Here is a 15,499-nt window from a genome sequence, read left to right as displayed (position 1 = left end):
TTGTCATGTACTTCGACGGCTCACTCAAGCTCGAAGGCGGTGGCGCGGGAGTACTCTTTATCAGTCCAAAAGGAGAACAACTCAACTATGTGTTCCAAATACTATTTGAGGTCTCCAACAACGAGGCCGAGTACGAGGCACTATTGCACGGGCTACGCCTGGCAGTCTCTCTGGGCATCAAGCCATTACTCGTCTATGGTGATTCCTTGCTGGTGGTTCAACAAGTCAACAAAGAGTGGGATGTCAACTAAGACACCATGAACGCGTACATCACAGAAATTCGCAATCTCAATAACTAGTTCTCGGGGCTCAAAATCCATCATGTGATTCGCGACAACAATGTGGGAGCGGATGTGCTGTCAAAATTGGGTTCTGATCGAGCTAACATCCCACCGGGAGTTTTCATTCACGAGTTGCATCACCCATCCATCAAGACACCAGATCTAAGTACCACCGCTTAGGGTCCAACGGAACCTGATCGAGAGGTCTTGATGATCGAGGTCGATTGGCGGGTGATGTTTATCGACTACAATCCAGGAGCACAAACTACCCCTCGGCGTCAACCCCAAAAGCGCTGAGGCCACACGCATCCTAAGGTGCAGCAAAGGGTACGTTCTAGTCGGGGACAACTTGTACAAGCATGGATCAGCATCTGGCATATTCATGAAGTGTGTCCGTATGGAGGAAGGCAGAGAAATACTCTAGGAGATTCACGAAGGCGTGTGCGGGAACCATGCTGCCTCTCGCACACTAGCCGGCAAGGCTTCTAGATCCAGTTTCTACTAGCCTATTGCTTTGGTAGACGCCGAAGCACTCGTTCGCCGGTGCACAAACTACCAGTTCTTCAACAAACAGCCCTATCACCATACCACCTTCATGGCCGTTTGCATGCTAGGACCTGGACATGATAGGGCCTTTGACAACTACGTCAGGTGGTTTTACTCACATGTTTGTGGTCATCGACAAGTTTACGAAGTGGATTGAGTACAAGCCAATCACAAAGCTATCTGCAGATTGAGTGGTTAGCTTCATTTGCGACATCTTGCACCAATTCAGCTTCCCCAACACCATCATCACGGACCTATGATCCAATTTCAACTCGCATCAGTCCTGGGATTTTTGTGAATGCAGTGCTATTAAGGTCAAGTATGTTTCAGTGGCTCACACCCACAGGCCAACGCCCAGGTTGAGTGTGCCAACGGCTTGATTCTTGATGGCTTGAAGAAATGACTCTATGACGAGAATAGCAAAAAGGGTGGCAAGTGGATCAATGAGATCTCATCAGTAATCTGGGGGCTTCTCACACAACCCAGCAAAGCCACAAGACAATCACCTTTCTTTCTCGTCTATGGGTCCGAAGCTATATTACCGGCTGATGTCATATGGCAATCTCCTCGATTGGAGATGTACGAAGAAGGTGAGGCAGATGATGCAAGACATCTCGAACTCGACTCGACAAAAGAAGTTAGATGCAATGTTTTGCTTCAGTCAGCCCGCTACTTGCAAGGAGTCCATCGTTACCACGACCAAAACGTTCAACGATGCTCTTTCAACATTGGAGATATGGTCCTTCGCCGCATCCAGGATGAAACTGGGCTGCATAAGCTTAATTCGTGATGGGAGGGACCCTTCATCATGCACAAGATTACAGAACCAGGGTCGTATCGCTTACAGTACCTGATGGCTAGGAGGTCCCAAAATCCTGGAATATCAAGCATCTATGACGTTTTCATCCTTAACCAACCAAGACATCTTCATGCAGCGTCATACACGGAATTGCTTAACCCCATGTGCAGGACCTCATCATCACTTCCTTCGGGCCAACCGTGACGTTTTCGCATGGCAACATGTGAATTCTCATGGCCCACCCAAGGCATCAAATTCAGTAGGCAACTAGAGATCAATACTTTCGGTACTACTCCGTTCTACTGGTTCACGACTGGTAGTACATGTACTTTACTACATGGGCCTCGCTCCCATACTTCTAGTAACTCTTAGATTACTAGTTTCTGACTAGTATTCTATGTTATTGAAGGGGTCTCGCTCCATACTTCCAGTACAACTCCATTTACTGGTTCACGACTGGTAGATATGTGAAAGTTTACTAAAGGGGCCTCGCTCCCATACTCCCAATACTACTCCATTCTACTGGTTCATGACTGATATTAAATGCAAGTTTACTGAACGGGCCTCGCTCCCATACTTCCAGGAATGCTCATATTACTAGATTTCGGCTAGTATTCTATGTTATTGAAGGGGCCTCGCTCCCATACTTCTAGTAATGCTCAGATTACTAGTTTTCAACTAGCATTCTGTGTTACTGAAGGGGCCTCGCTCCCATACTTCTAGTACAACTCCATTTACTGGATCATGACTGGTATTACGAGCAAGTTTATTGAAGGGGTCTCACTCCCATACTTCCAGTAACACTCAGATTACTAGTTTCCGACTAGTATTCTTGTTACTAAAGGAGCCTCGCTCCCATACTTCCAGTACAACTCCATTTACGGGTTCACGACTGGTATTACGTGCAAGTTTACATAAGGGGCCTCGCTCCCATACTTCTAGTAATGCTCAGATGACTAGTTTCTGACTAGAACTCTATGTTACTGAAGGGGTCTCGCTCGCATACTTCCAGTACAACTCGGATCATGTGACAGTTCAAGTACCTATAAGCTAGGCATATTATTTGTTAGTGTGAAGTATGTGCTTGTTAGTGTAAAGCTTGTGTGTGGTTGTGTGAAGCTTTTGAAAATTTAAAGTGCACGTAAAAAGGGTATTTTTGTAATTACAAAAAAACCTAAGGTTGTTTTTCCAAAATGTATTAGATGAAAAGTAATTTCAGAATAAGTGAAGGGTGGTTTTGCAAACATGTTTTTCTTACTTTATGTCCTGTAAAAATATATATATTTATCCAAAAGTTGCATTAGAAATGTATGTGTTGATTTGTGTAAAAATTTGGGTAAAGCTGTGAAAATGAGGGTATTTATGTAATTTTATAAAAGTACAAGTCCTTTTATGCAAATAGTCGAATTACAAAGTAACTTTCAAAGTTACTTAGGACTAAAGTGTAAAAGGTGCAAGTCATTATGACATGTCTATCCAATCATTATGACGTGTCTATCCCGTCATCATGACGTGTCATAAATGCTTGCATTTAGGTCGTAAATGTTATGAAGTTACACTCTTTAGGACAAAAGTAACTTAAATCCAACTTTTGTTCAAAATTTCACGTGTAAAGATACAAGTTTTGAGTTTTTGAATTTGAGCCCTAAAGCAATGTTGTAGAGTTTGAAAAACTCTCCAACTTTCGTTTTGGGCATTTCTTCATTCGGATTTTAGATTAATGGAAAATTTATGATTTACAGAAAGGTCCCTGCAGTTTTCTAAATTTACGCATAAGTCCTGGGGAAGTCTCTTTTCTCTTTCTTCTCTGTTTCTCTTCTCCCTAGCGCTTATCTTCTTCCCACCGACGGCATCCTCTTCTCTGGCTCCATCCTTATCAACCCGGCCGCCCTTATCTCTTCCCTCCACGCAACTTGGGCAGTGCGGGCAGGAAGCGGCGTGGCGGCGGTGCCCTGGGGCTCCCATCCCCGAGCGGCGGGTGGCGCGTAGGCGCGCGGGAGCAGGTGTGGCGCACGGAGCGAGCGGTGCAAAGCGGCGCAGGCAGAGTGGCGCAGCAAGGCGCAGGTGCTGGAGCGGGCGGCCCCGAGCGGTGGCGAAGGGGGAGGAAAGGAAGGCGGCTCCGGGTCTAGGGGAGCCTATGGCTCCGGCTCAGCCAAGTCTGGCAGTGGCGGCCATGCCGGTCAGAAGCAAGAGTGGAGACAGCGTTAGAGCGCGGGTGGAGCTGCGGCGCTGGCGGGCCTCGCGCTGCGGAAGGGCCGGCTTGGGGGAGTCAGCTAGCGGCGCGGCAAGGCCGGGGCGAGCGCGGGTCCGGCAACAGGAGGAGGAGGAGTAGCTGCATGGACGTGCAGGGCGACGACGTGCAGGGCGGCGACATGCAGCGCATGGCGGTGTTTCCGCTGGACGAGCTCAGGCCGCGACCGGGTCGGTGTGCAGGGAGGTCGCGCGTGGTGCGGGAGAAGCTAAAGTGCGGCGGCTGCAGGCGGATCCACACGGGAGCAGCGGGGCCACGCGCGGAGAACGTCGAGGAGAAGGCAGCGAAAAGTGCGGTCCTAACGCAGGCAGATCACGGCCCTCGCGGAGGCGAAGGGGTGGTTATGGCGCGGCGAGTCGGAAGGAGAAGCTACACAGCGGCACGACGAGCTCCCTCCACCCATGCGGAGGTCGAGGCAGGAGTAACACGGTGCGATTTCGACGTGCAGCGCAAGACCGGCGGCGCTGGTAGGCCGGCCTTGATGGTGTCACAGCAGGTGGAAAGGGCGGCGGAGTTGCAGGACCCGGAGGTCCGGATGGATTTGGACTAGCGCGTCCGCAAGTGCGAGTGGGAGTGTTCTACCGGCAACCGGCTCGGCTCGATTCCGCAGGCGAGTGCGCGTGTAAGGCAACAGGCCACGTGCGAGCAAGTTGCGAGCAAGTGGTGTCAGAGCAGAACGGGAACAGCGCGCAGGAGATGCGACCAGGCGTGGTGATCCTGCAGGAGGCTACGCGGGTGTGCCGACCGTGTTTCTGCAGCACACGCGCGTGAGCAGAGGAGGCTTAGCCCGTAAACAGGAAGACCTTGAGGTTCGCGAAGGAGTTGGCATAGCGAACCAATTCGGCTCTATCGTCTCGTCCCAGGGGTCCACGACATCTAGCAGTTCCTACCCCTTCGACCATCCTCCACCCACTACAATTCCCGGCAAGCTTCTTCGTCACCCACGAAACCTCACCACCGTCGAGCACTTCTCACCATCGATCCTGTTCACCGCGGGAATTCACTTTCCGCCCATTCTCCTCCACAACCAAGGCTACCCCAAGGTTTGCCATGATCCACTGAATCTTCCTAGCGCCGGCGACTCCCTTCATCGGAACGCTGTTGTTTTCTTTCTATTCTCTGTTTTCCCCGGCCAGGGATTTAATTGCTTCGATTTAGAAAGTTCTAGGGTGTTCTCTGTAAAATTTCTAGAACCTTCTTTATTTCAAATCAGTGAACTTCTACTTTTTATGGAAATTCATAAGAAATTCATAAAAATACAAAATTAGTTTTATTTGAATCCTTAGGTCAAAATTTACAAGTTTTATGTTGTGATCTTGAGTTGAAAGTCTTTGAAGTGTGGTCTAGGTTAAATATTAGGGAATGAGTGCTTTACTTGTATCTTATGTTATATGCATGTGTTATAGCTGAAAGGTAAATCATAGGATGTAGGTATCCAGTAGAAATGTGTGATATTTAGTTAATCCTTTCACACGAGTGCTCATATCCCTGCCATCAAGACATTATCCTTGTCTTGATTGCAGTCTCCTTAAGGCACTTTTCGTTTAGGGATCCTTGTTAGTTCGTGTGTATCTGCTGCTTAGCCAATACATCTCTGCAGCTATGCTTCAGCATCGGCTATTAGCTCAACCGCTAAGCATCCGTTTCAATCAAGTTTATGATGTTTCTATGGAACAGCTATCAGCCGATGCATTTCTTTTCATATGCTTCTACCATCGGCTGGTTAGCCGATACGGTTGTTACCTTTCTAGTATCAGCTACTACCAATACAATTCTTTTGTTCTGTCCTACATCGGCTGCACATAGTCGATGTATCGAAGATGCACACACAATCTTAGGATTCTTGCTATCAGCCGATCCAAGCTGATTCTAGTTGTTTCCCATAACGGTCAAATATGGCCGATCAATCCTTAGTTTTCCCATCCTTATCTGCATACTTCTATCAGCCGATTTATCGGCTAAGAAATCGGCTAATCCCCTCTGATCATACCCAGAGACCGTTCCTGCCGATTTCTCTTCCAAACCGAAACCAGCAGATTCCTAAAACTATGTAGATAGCTCCCTCCTTTACAAATTCTATCAGCTAAACCCCTATTGTTTCCAATAGACTTTGTTGTAGTCTTCAACAAATAGCCGATCTCAATTAGTTATCCACCTAAAACTCAATCTAAGTTTAGTTTCAGATCTTTTTGGTTGATATATGAGTGATATGTTGAATGAGTGTTAGATTGCAACTTTATCGTAAGGTAAAATAGTTTCATGTGCACACCTTGAATGTAATGTTGCATATCATGTAGATACGACTAATTCCGCAAACGGTACCTACGAGATCTCACAGAAGTCTACAGAGGGTATTTCTGAAGACCAAGTGAACGTCACCAAGGAGTTATCTGAAGCCCCGAACTAAAGTTCGGAAGATAATAATACTAACATCCCTGACTCCAGCCCCACCAGTAAAGGCAAGCCCCGGACATAAACCCTACTTTATTTACACTGCAACCTATGTTATTTATATCTATCTTTGCATTACGTTCTTAGGAATTGCTTGGAACCCTAGTTGCATAATTCCAGGAACCGATGTATTGAACACTAGAACTTGAGTTCGACTAGCCGCTATGCTAATAGGACCGGTAGAAGTCGAGTGATTTCCTGTCACTCGCGTGATATAGGAGTTGTAATGTTTACATTCCTGTTATCACTATAAGGATGACGGATGGGAGTTTTGTGAGGTATCATGGTCGAGATGATACCCCGTCTGTGTCGATGAATTTGATAAGCTCGCAGTGTGTGGTAGTGCGGATTAAGCATTTGAAAGTACTAACCACATGTCGCGAAATATGGTAAGCGGTAAGCCTAGTAACCAATCGGCCCGAGGAGTGGACATACCTCCCACCACTCGTATTTGCTTCTTCTGGTTACTTGATTCGACGTGTAGGAATACGTGTTGCAAGGGCAACCAGGAGTACGGACATATAGTCGCGCTACAGGCGTACGTCCTGCACTTTGGAAGTGCGTATGGTCCTACAATCGCTTGTGGTGGCTCTGATCCACGAGTCGGAATGAAAGGCAAATGGTTGCTTCGGAACGACCCTTTGGTGTTCCAAGCGTGTGAGTTAGGTTATCCTTGCAAGGTTGAAAATTCGATTCAGAATCGTCCGCTTCTCACGAAGATTGAGACTGCTTGATTCCTTTACCACATAGAGTAACAAGAGCAATATTATGGTTGTCAAAGATGATGCTTGACCAAAGATTATACCATGCTTGCTTAGTTATAGGTGCTTACCTAGAATGGATAATCAACTAGAACCTGGAAGCTAAAAATTGAAATTAAGGATCTACTCTTTATTGCTTTTCAGCTGAAACTAAACCCAGAACCATTATAAGCCTTCATAAGTCTAGTTACATGGCTAAGTATAACATGAGATGGGTAAGCCTTGCTGAGTATTAGTATACTCAGTCATGCTAGTTATATGTTTTTCAGGTAAAGTCTTTGAGGACCCTACTCTTTCCCTATCTTGGCCCGGTGCTCTTCCAGATGGTTGGCCCTTGGAATGGGATCCGACCCCGGCCAACATTGATGATATCGAGTGATGTCGTGCCAGGGCTTAGCATAACATCCATCTTGACGACGTGTTGTAAATCATCGCGTATGTTTTCCGCTGCCAAAAACCATAACTTTAACAGTTTGCAATATTCTTCCTAAATGTGGAACTTCATACTACTTTTGGAAACTCTTGTAATATAATTCCCAGTGATGTAAAATATGATGGTGACTGTATCTCTGGACTCACCTTCGTGTGAGGTAACCTTATTTGATCCTGTATCGGTGGTTTATCGGGATGTTACCCGACAGGCCAAGGGATTACACCGTTTGAAGTACGTTGGAGCCCTTGAGAGTGGACTTGCATACTTGAGCCGGTGTAATTCAGGTTGGTTCTGCCACAGCTGGTATCAGAGCTATAAGGTTACTCTAGAGATACATTTTACCTTAAAAATACTTTCAGTATAAAAGTTTGACCAACAAAATATTTGGCAAAGCCGCGTTGGATTCTTTAAGGATTGTGCTTAGTACGTAAAGCCCTAGGGTAATGCTTATGAGGGAAATAGAGGTGGCTATAGTATATATATATATAACTCTAACTACCAGCATTACTGTGGCAGAACCAACCTGAATTATACCGGCTCAAGTACGCGAGTCCACTCCCGAGGGCTCCAACGTGCTTCAAACGGTATAATCCCTTGGCCTGTCGGGTAACGTCCCGATAAACCACCGATACACAGGATCAATAAGGTTACCTCACACGAAGGTGAGTCCAGAGATACAATCACCATCACAATTTACATAATAGGGAATTACATTACAAGAGTTTATGAAAGTAGTACAAAGTTTCAAACCTAGAGAAAATAATACAAACCGTTTAAGCTATGATCTTTAGCAGCGGAAAACATACGCGATGATCTACAGCACGTCGACAAGACGGATGTCATGCTAAGCCCCAGCACGACATCACTCGGTATCACCAATGTTGGTCGGGGACGGATCCCATTCCACGGACCAATCTTCTGGAAGAGCATAGGGCCAAGACAGGGAAGAGTAGGATCTTCAAAGGCTTTACCTGAAAAACATAAAACTAGCAAGGCTGAGTATACTAATACTCAGCAAGGCTTACCCGGGATTGGGTATACTTTAGCCCATAACTAGACTTATGAAGGCATTGTAAAGGCTTTGGGTTTATTTTCAGCTGAAAAGCAACAACGAGTATGAACTATTTTCAAGTTTTAGCTTTCAGATTCTAGCTTGATTAGCCATTCTAGGTTAGCACCTATACTAAACAAGCATGGTAGAATTTATCATTCACCAAGGTTATTTCATCAACAGTTCCACTTCTTACTCAATGTGGCAGAAGTGATAAGCAATCTCAAGCTTCGTGAGAGGCGGACGATTCGAATCGAATTTAACCTTGCAAGGTAAACCTAACACACACGCTTGGGATTACCGGCAGGGCTTTCCGAAGCAACCGTTTACCTTTCATTCCGACTCGTGGGCAGGCCACCACAAGCGACTTGCAGGACCGTACGCACATCACTCGTGCAGGACATACGTCTGTAGCGCGACTACAAAACCCGTATTCCTGTCTGCCATGCAGAACGTACTCCCACAGGTCGGTGCGTGAAAAGAACCAAATAGATCGAGTGGTGGGAATATACCCACTTGCCGGGCCGACCGGTTACTAGGCTTACCGCTTTACCATATTTCGCGGCATGTGGCTAGTACTGTTCAAACGCTTAGCCACCACTACCATACTTTTCGGCCTTAAAACTTTTAACGAAACAGACAGGGTAAACTTCCAGGTCATGATACAGCACATGACCCTGTCCGTCATCCTTATAGTGACTGCGGAAATGTAAACATGAAACTCCTATATCGCGCGAGTGACAGGAAATCACTCGACTTCTACCGGCCCTATTTAGCAGCGCATCTAAGCGATAAGGACTCAGGTACAATACATTGGATCCTAAGATTCATGCATCTAGGGTTTCATTACAGCTCCTAGACTTAATGCAAGATATAATAATAATAGACGTAGATTGCAGTGTAAATAAAATAGTAGGATATGACCGGGGCTTGCCTTTACTGGTGGGACTGAAGTCAGAGATGTTAGTGTTGTTATCTTCCGAACCTATTCGGAGCTTCCGATATTCCCTTGATGACATCCACTTGGTCTTCAGAAACATCCTCTGCGGACTCCGGGGAGATTCGTAGGTACCGTTTGTAGAAGTAGTCGTATCTACATGCAATGCAACATTACATTCAAATGTGCACACAAAACTATTCTACTTCACAATAAAGTTGCAATCCAACATTCATGTAACATACTACTCATATAACAACCAAAAAGATTTGAAGCTAAACTTAAACAGAGCTTTAGAGGGACAACTAACTAGAACCGGCTACTCGTTGAAGATTACCACAGAGCCGATTGGAAACAACGGGGGTTTAGCCGGTAGAATGGTGCATCGGGTTCCTGGATGATCGATGAAGGCATCGATTACCTTGGCAGAAGGACGATTTTTAAGGCAATGGTCTTAACTAAGATGTGCTTAAGTATTATCCTGGGTAACTAGGTGTGGTTGTATCGACTCGATTACGTCAGCACAATAATTTGAGTGACGTATAGCCGATTGGAGTGTGGTTAAGGGTATATGGCCGATAGATATATAGCCGATCTCTCAGTCGATAAATCGGCTGATAGAGGTGTGTGGATATGGAGATGGAAAAACTAAGGATCGATCGGTCATAACCGATATGGTAAACGACTAGAATCGGCCTGGATCGGCCGATGGCAAGAACCCTAAGCTCGTGGGTATCTTTCTGATACATCGACTCTGCGCAGTCGATGTAGGACAGAACAAAAGGATTGTATCGGCAGTAGCCGATACTGGAAAGGTAACAATCGTATCAGCCAATCAGCCGATGGTAGAAGTATCGACTGACAGCTGTTACGCAGAAACATCATAGACTTAAAGAAAACAGATGCTAAGTGGCTGGGTTGATAACCTGATACTGAAACATAGCTGTCGAGATGTTTTGGCTAAGCAGCAGACACACAAGAACTAATGGGGATCCTTATACGACAAGGAACCTAAAAGAAATATCAATCGAGACGGGGACAAAGTCTTGATGGTAAGGAATAAGAGCACTCATGTGAAAAGATTGACTAGATATCACACATCTGCACTTAAGACATATACCCTATGATCTATATTCAGTTACAACACATGCATACAACACAAGGTATAATAAAGCACTCATTTCCTAACACTTAACCTAGATCACAAATCAAGATTTTCAATTTAAGAGTACAATATAAACTTGTAGATTTTAATCTAAAGGTTTAAACAAAACTAATTTTGCATTTTTATGAACTTCTTACAAATTTCTATGTAATGTAGAAGTTCATTGGGTTGAAATAAGAAAAGCTTTGAAATTTTATAAAGAAAACCCTAGAACTTTCTGAAACATAGCAATCAAGTCCCTGGTCCAGGAAAACGGATAACAAGAAGTTAACGACGATATTCCGGTAAAGGAATCGCCGGCATTAAGAAGATTCTGTAGATCGGGGCAAACCTTGGTTATGGAAAAGAACGGACGGAAAGTGAAGTCCCGTGGCCATAGGATCGGCGAAGAGAAAAACTCGACGACGACGAGACTTCATGGATGACGAAGGAGTTTGCCGGGAAGAGTTGTCGTGGGTGGAAGATGGCCTGTTGTCTTGTATATGCACGCGCTTGCTGAATTGAGTCGAGCCGGACACTGGCAAAACACTTCCGCTTGCACTCACGAACGCGCCGGTTCAATTCCGCTCGGATCTTTGAGTCGGTAACTCCGCCATCCCTCCACCTACTGTGACATCATTTGCTTGTCGCTACAATTGCCTCTGCTGCTCTTCTACTCTCTTGTGCGTGCTTCTGCGGCACGCACGTCCGCTCTTCGCTACTCCGCTTGATGCCGGACCTGCTTTCTGTTCCGACCTTGTCGTGTCACAGGTCCATCCGCGGCCGCCCTTGCCAAACTACCGTCGTGCGCGGCCTCACTGCCCTCCGTGCGGGTCCGCTCTGAGCTACTGCACTTCAGTTTCATCCGCGCACGCCTAAGCGCGCGCGTTCCTTGGTTCGCGTCGCGTCTTGCTTGCACCGCCCGTGTGTCGCGGCCGTCAACCCCACAGCTGTTGCCGCAGCTCCTTCCGCGCGCACGCGCTTGCGCACTCTAGTCCGCACAGCTGCCCTCTTTCACGCTGTTACCGAACCCGTCGCCTCGGCCTTGTCACTCTAGCGCTCGTGCACGTGCCGGCCCAATTCCTGCACTACTCACGCCATCAGCTTGGCGCCTGTTTACGCTGCTCGGGCCACGGCTAGCGCCACCGGCACCTGCACACGCTGTTGCCCCACCCGGCCGAACTACTCGCGCGCACGCCGCCAACCGTGCCTCCAGCGCCCTCTGCGCCCATTCCGGCGCTGCCGCGCGTCTGCGCTGAGCCGAACCATCTCTGCTCGCGTCACCCTGCACTGCGCCCAGCACTTCAGCTCCCGCGCGCACTACGCCTGGATTGGTGCTTCTCCTTCTGTGTGCACGCCTCCTCCAGCCCACCCCCGGTGTTTAGCTCTGCCCAAGCCATCCCCGTTCGAGCCGAGCTTCGCTCCTGTGTCTTTCGTTAGCGCCTGCCTCCGCTCGGGTGCTCCTCGCTCCGCGCGCCATCCGAGCCAGCGCCGCCTACTGTTCGGCCTCCACGCGCTCCAGAACTCCGCCTGGGCCACCTGCAGAGCGCCTGCGCGCCAGCCCCGCGCCTACGGCCGCCCTGCCTGCGCACGCCCGCGTGCTGTCCACGCTGCGCGCCTCCGCTCACTCCTCTCATCCGCGCGCCGAGCTGAGCCGCACGCCCGCACCGCCCCGCGCTGCCGCCCACTGCGCCCACCGCGGCCCGCGCTGCGCGCCTGCGTTGGCTTGCTCCCGCCCGGGCCCGCCGCTCGCCTGGGCCGCTCGCCCTGCCGCCACGCCGGCCCGGCTGGCCGCCCGAGCCGCGCGCGCTCGCGCGCACCCGCGCCGAGCCGCGCCGCCGGCCGCGCAGCGCCCCGCGTGGGGCCGCCTGCGCTGGCGCCCGCAGCTGCTTGGGCCGGCCTCCGCCTGAGCCGCGCCGGCCCCAAGCGCCCGCCGCCTCGGGCTCCTGTGGCGCCACCCGAGCGCCCGAGCTTGCTGCTGCCTGTGTTTGCGGATGGAAGAGAGAGAGGGAGTGGATGAAGATTGGGATGGTGCTGTCAGTGGAGAAAGGGAAGAAGGAGACGGCAGGGAACAGATAAGGCAGAGGGAGAAGAAAAAAATAGAGAAGAAAGGGAATTGGAACTTCCCAAGGACTTAAGCGCAAAATCAGAAAATTGCAGGGACCTATTTGTAAAGTAAAATTTTCCATCGATCTAAAACCCGAATGAAGAAACGCCCAAAACGAAAGTTGGAGAGTTTTTCAAGCTCTACAACATTGCTTTAGGACTCAAATTCAAAAACTCAAAACTTATATTTTTACGCGTGAATCTTTGAAGAAAAGTCGGATTTAAATTGCTTTTGTCCTAAAAGTGTAATTTTATAAAATTCAGGACCTAAATGCAAGTATTTATGACACGTCATAATGACTTGCACTTTTTACACTTTAGTCCTGAGTAAATTTAAAAGTTACTTTTGTAAATCAAACATTTGCATAAAAGGACTTGCACTTTTATAAAATTATACAAATACCCCTATTTTTACCATTTTACCCTAACTTTTTACCCACTTCAACATATGCATTTCAAATGCAGCTTTTGGGTAAATAAATATATATATTTTTACAAAAGATAAAATAAGGAAAACATGTTTACAAAACCACCTTTCACTTATTTTAAAATTATCCTTTCCCAAATACATTTTGCAAAAACAACCCTAGGTTTTTCTGTAATTACAAAAATACCCTTTTAACTTGTACTTTCAAATTTTCAAAAGTTTCACATAAACTCACATAAGCTTTATATAAACAATACATATTTCATACTAACAAATTATATGCCTAGTTTACAAACACATGAACTGTCACAATTACCTTTCTGTCAAAACTTAAATTCATGCACAACCCCAACTTTACATTCTGTAACGACACCTTCGACGATGAGGTAAGAAGGTAAGGATCCTCAGCTAACTGGGGAGTTAGCCTTCCCGTCGGTGATGCGAACCGAACGTTGTTTCTCAAGCAGTGGCCTACTTGAGATGCTGCCAATGTACCAACTTCAGTTGACTACATTGGGAGTATATAGTTAGGTACAGGGTATGAACAGCAATACCCCCGCATTTTGCGGTACCCCATGAATACGTTATCTCGATAACGTATGTTAATATTGTCTGTACGGCGGTAATTGTACAAATGCTGTTTCTATAGTGAGCAGTAATGTTTGAGGACGCTTTCATGACATGCTGGCATGAAAGATTCAGTATATACATATTGTGTTTTCTGCAGGTATGCTAACCACGATTCGATAGGTTCTGAACAGTTAGGATCTATCGATTAGCTATTACAGGGAGAGACGTATTTATATCGTGCCACCGTAACTAACCACGTAAGACCAAGGTTATTTGGCAGTTATTTTTGTTTGTGAGGACGTGTAGAACGTGTATGCATCATATCATCTTGGATTGATTTGATTGCCTTGCTTGTTCCGTTGTTGTATTAAAGTATGTTGCTTGTATCTGAATGCCTGCCTAGACCTTATGTTGTAAGAGCTAATGTAATCTGCTAGGCTAACTTAGAGTTGAGAAGGTCTTTTGTGAATCAAGTGGGTTGGGTCATGTTTGGACCTTATCGCCGATCTTGGTTTGACGGCCAAATCAAATCCTTGATCTTGCCTTGAATCTGTTTCGGCAGAAGCCTTGAACTTTTCTTTTGATGGTTAAACCTTGATAATTTTCAGCAAACCCTTCAATCCATCATTCAGTGATTCATTTATCCTCTCTTGATGTTGTACCTTATATTGTTGGCTATTCTGGTTACAACATCTGAAAGTTGTATCTTCAATTCTTGCTCAGATGATTTTGGATAAATTAAAACATATTTATGACAATAATTACTTTGTGCATACAATTCTCCCGGCAAAAGTCATGCATCATAACACATACCATCTTTGGTCAGTGCATGGTGTTGCATCGTCATCGAAAATCCGTAGACTGACTAACGGGTGTGCCTCCAGTACAACTTCGGGTTGTCTTCAGTTTTCTAATCTATCTTGTTGTTGTTGGCACTACAGGGTTGTTATTCCTCTTTTGCGGTGGTGTTTAATCACATGACCATGATGCCGTGTCGGAACCTAAGGCCTCATGTGCGCTGCAGCCATATGATTGAGCCATTAGGAGCGCACTAGTGACTAGATATATATGACGTAACCCACTGCAATCTCTTCTTATGCAACCTTACTAGTGTCCTAACTTTTGATCTTCGCTCAAGGATATAGAACTACCCAGGTGTTAGTTACGACAAAACGGTTGCAGGGTGCGAGTCATGTGCATCATCAACTCATGCATCATACTTTATGCATTTCTTACATGTAAACATTGCAAGCATCGTCATCATTGTATCATGGTGTAAACATTGCATCATGGTAATCGCATTGTGTCATATGCACCATTTCGGTCATGCATGGAATCCTCCATCCTCATGTTGCACCATCATTGCAAACATACATCTCAACAGTGCATCACATTCATGGTTATATACCGAGCATTGCACTCTGAGTTGGAGCATTTTATCATTATCCCTTGATTGCACTGGTATAAATAGGCATGTTTTGCAGTCAACATTATCCACGTCATTCAAGTAATAAACCCTGAGCAGGGATGTTTCAAACATCACTTGTAAATCAGTCTCTCGTACTATCCTCACTTGCTATCCATAAGTTTTGTGATGAATGTCGCCAACATTTATCATCCTCATGTTGTGATCTCAACTCTATGAGAACTTGATCACCTTCCTCTTTCTTCTCTCGTCATACTCATCCATGTACAATCTATCCATGCCTTCGTTATACTCATCTCGTCATACTCCATCGGTT

The sequence above is a fragment of the Panicum hallii genome, chromosome 6 (assembly GCF_002211085.1).
Source record: "Panicum hallii strain FIL2 chromosome 6, PHallii_v3.1, whole genome shotgun sequence".
NCBI classification, from domain to species: domain Eukaryota; kingdom Viridiplantae; phylum Streptophyta; class Magnoliopsida; order Poales; family Poaceae; genus Panicum; species Panicum hallii.
Note: the sequence above shows the minus strand (reverse complement) of the source record.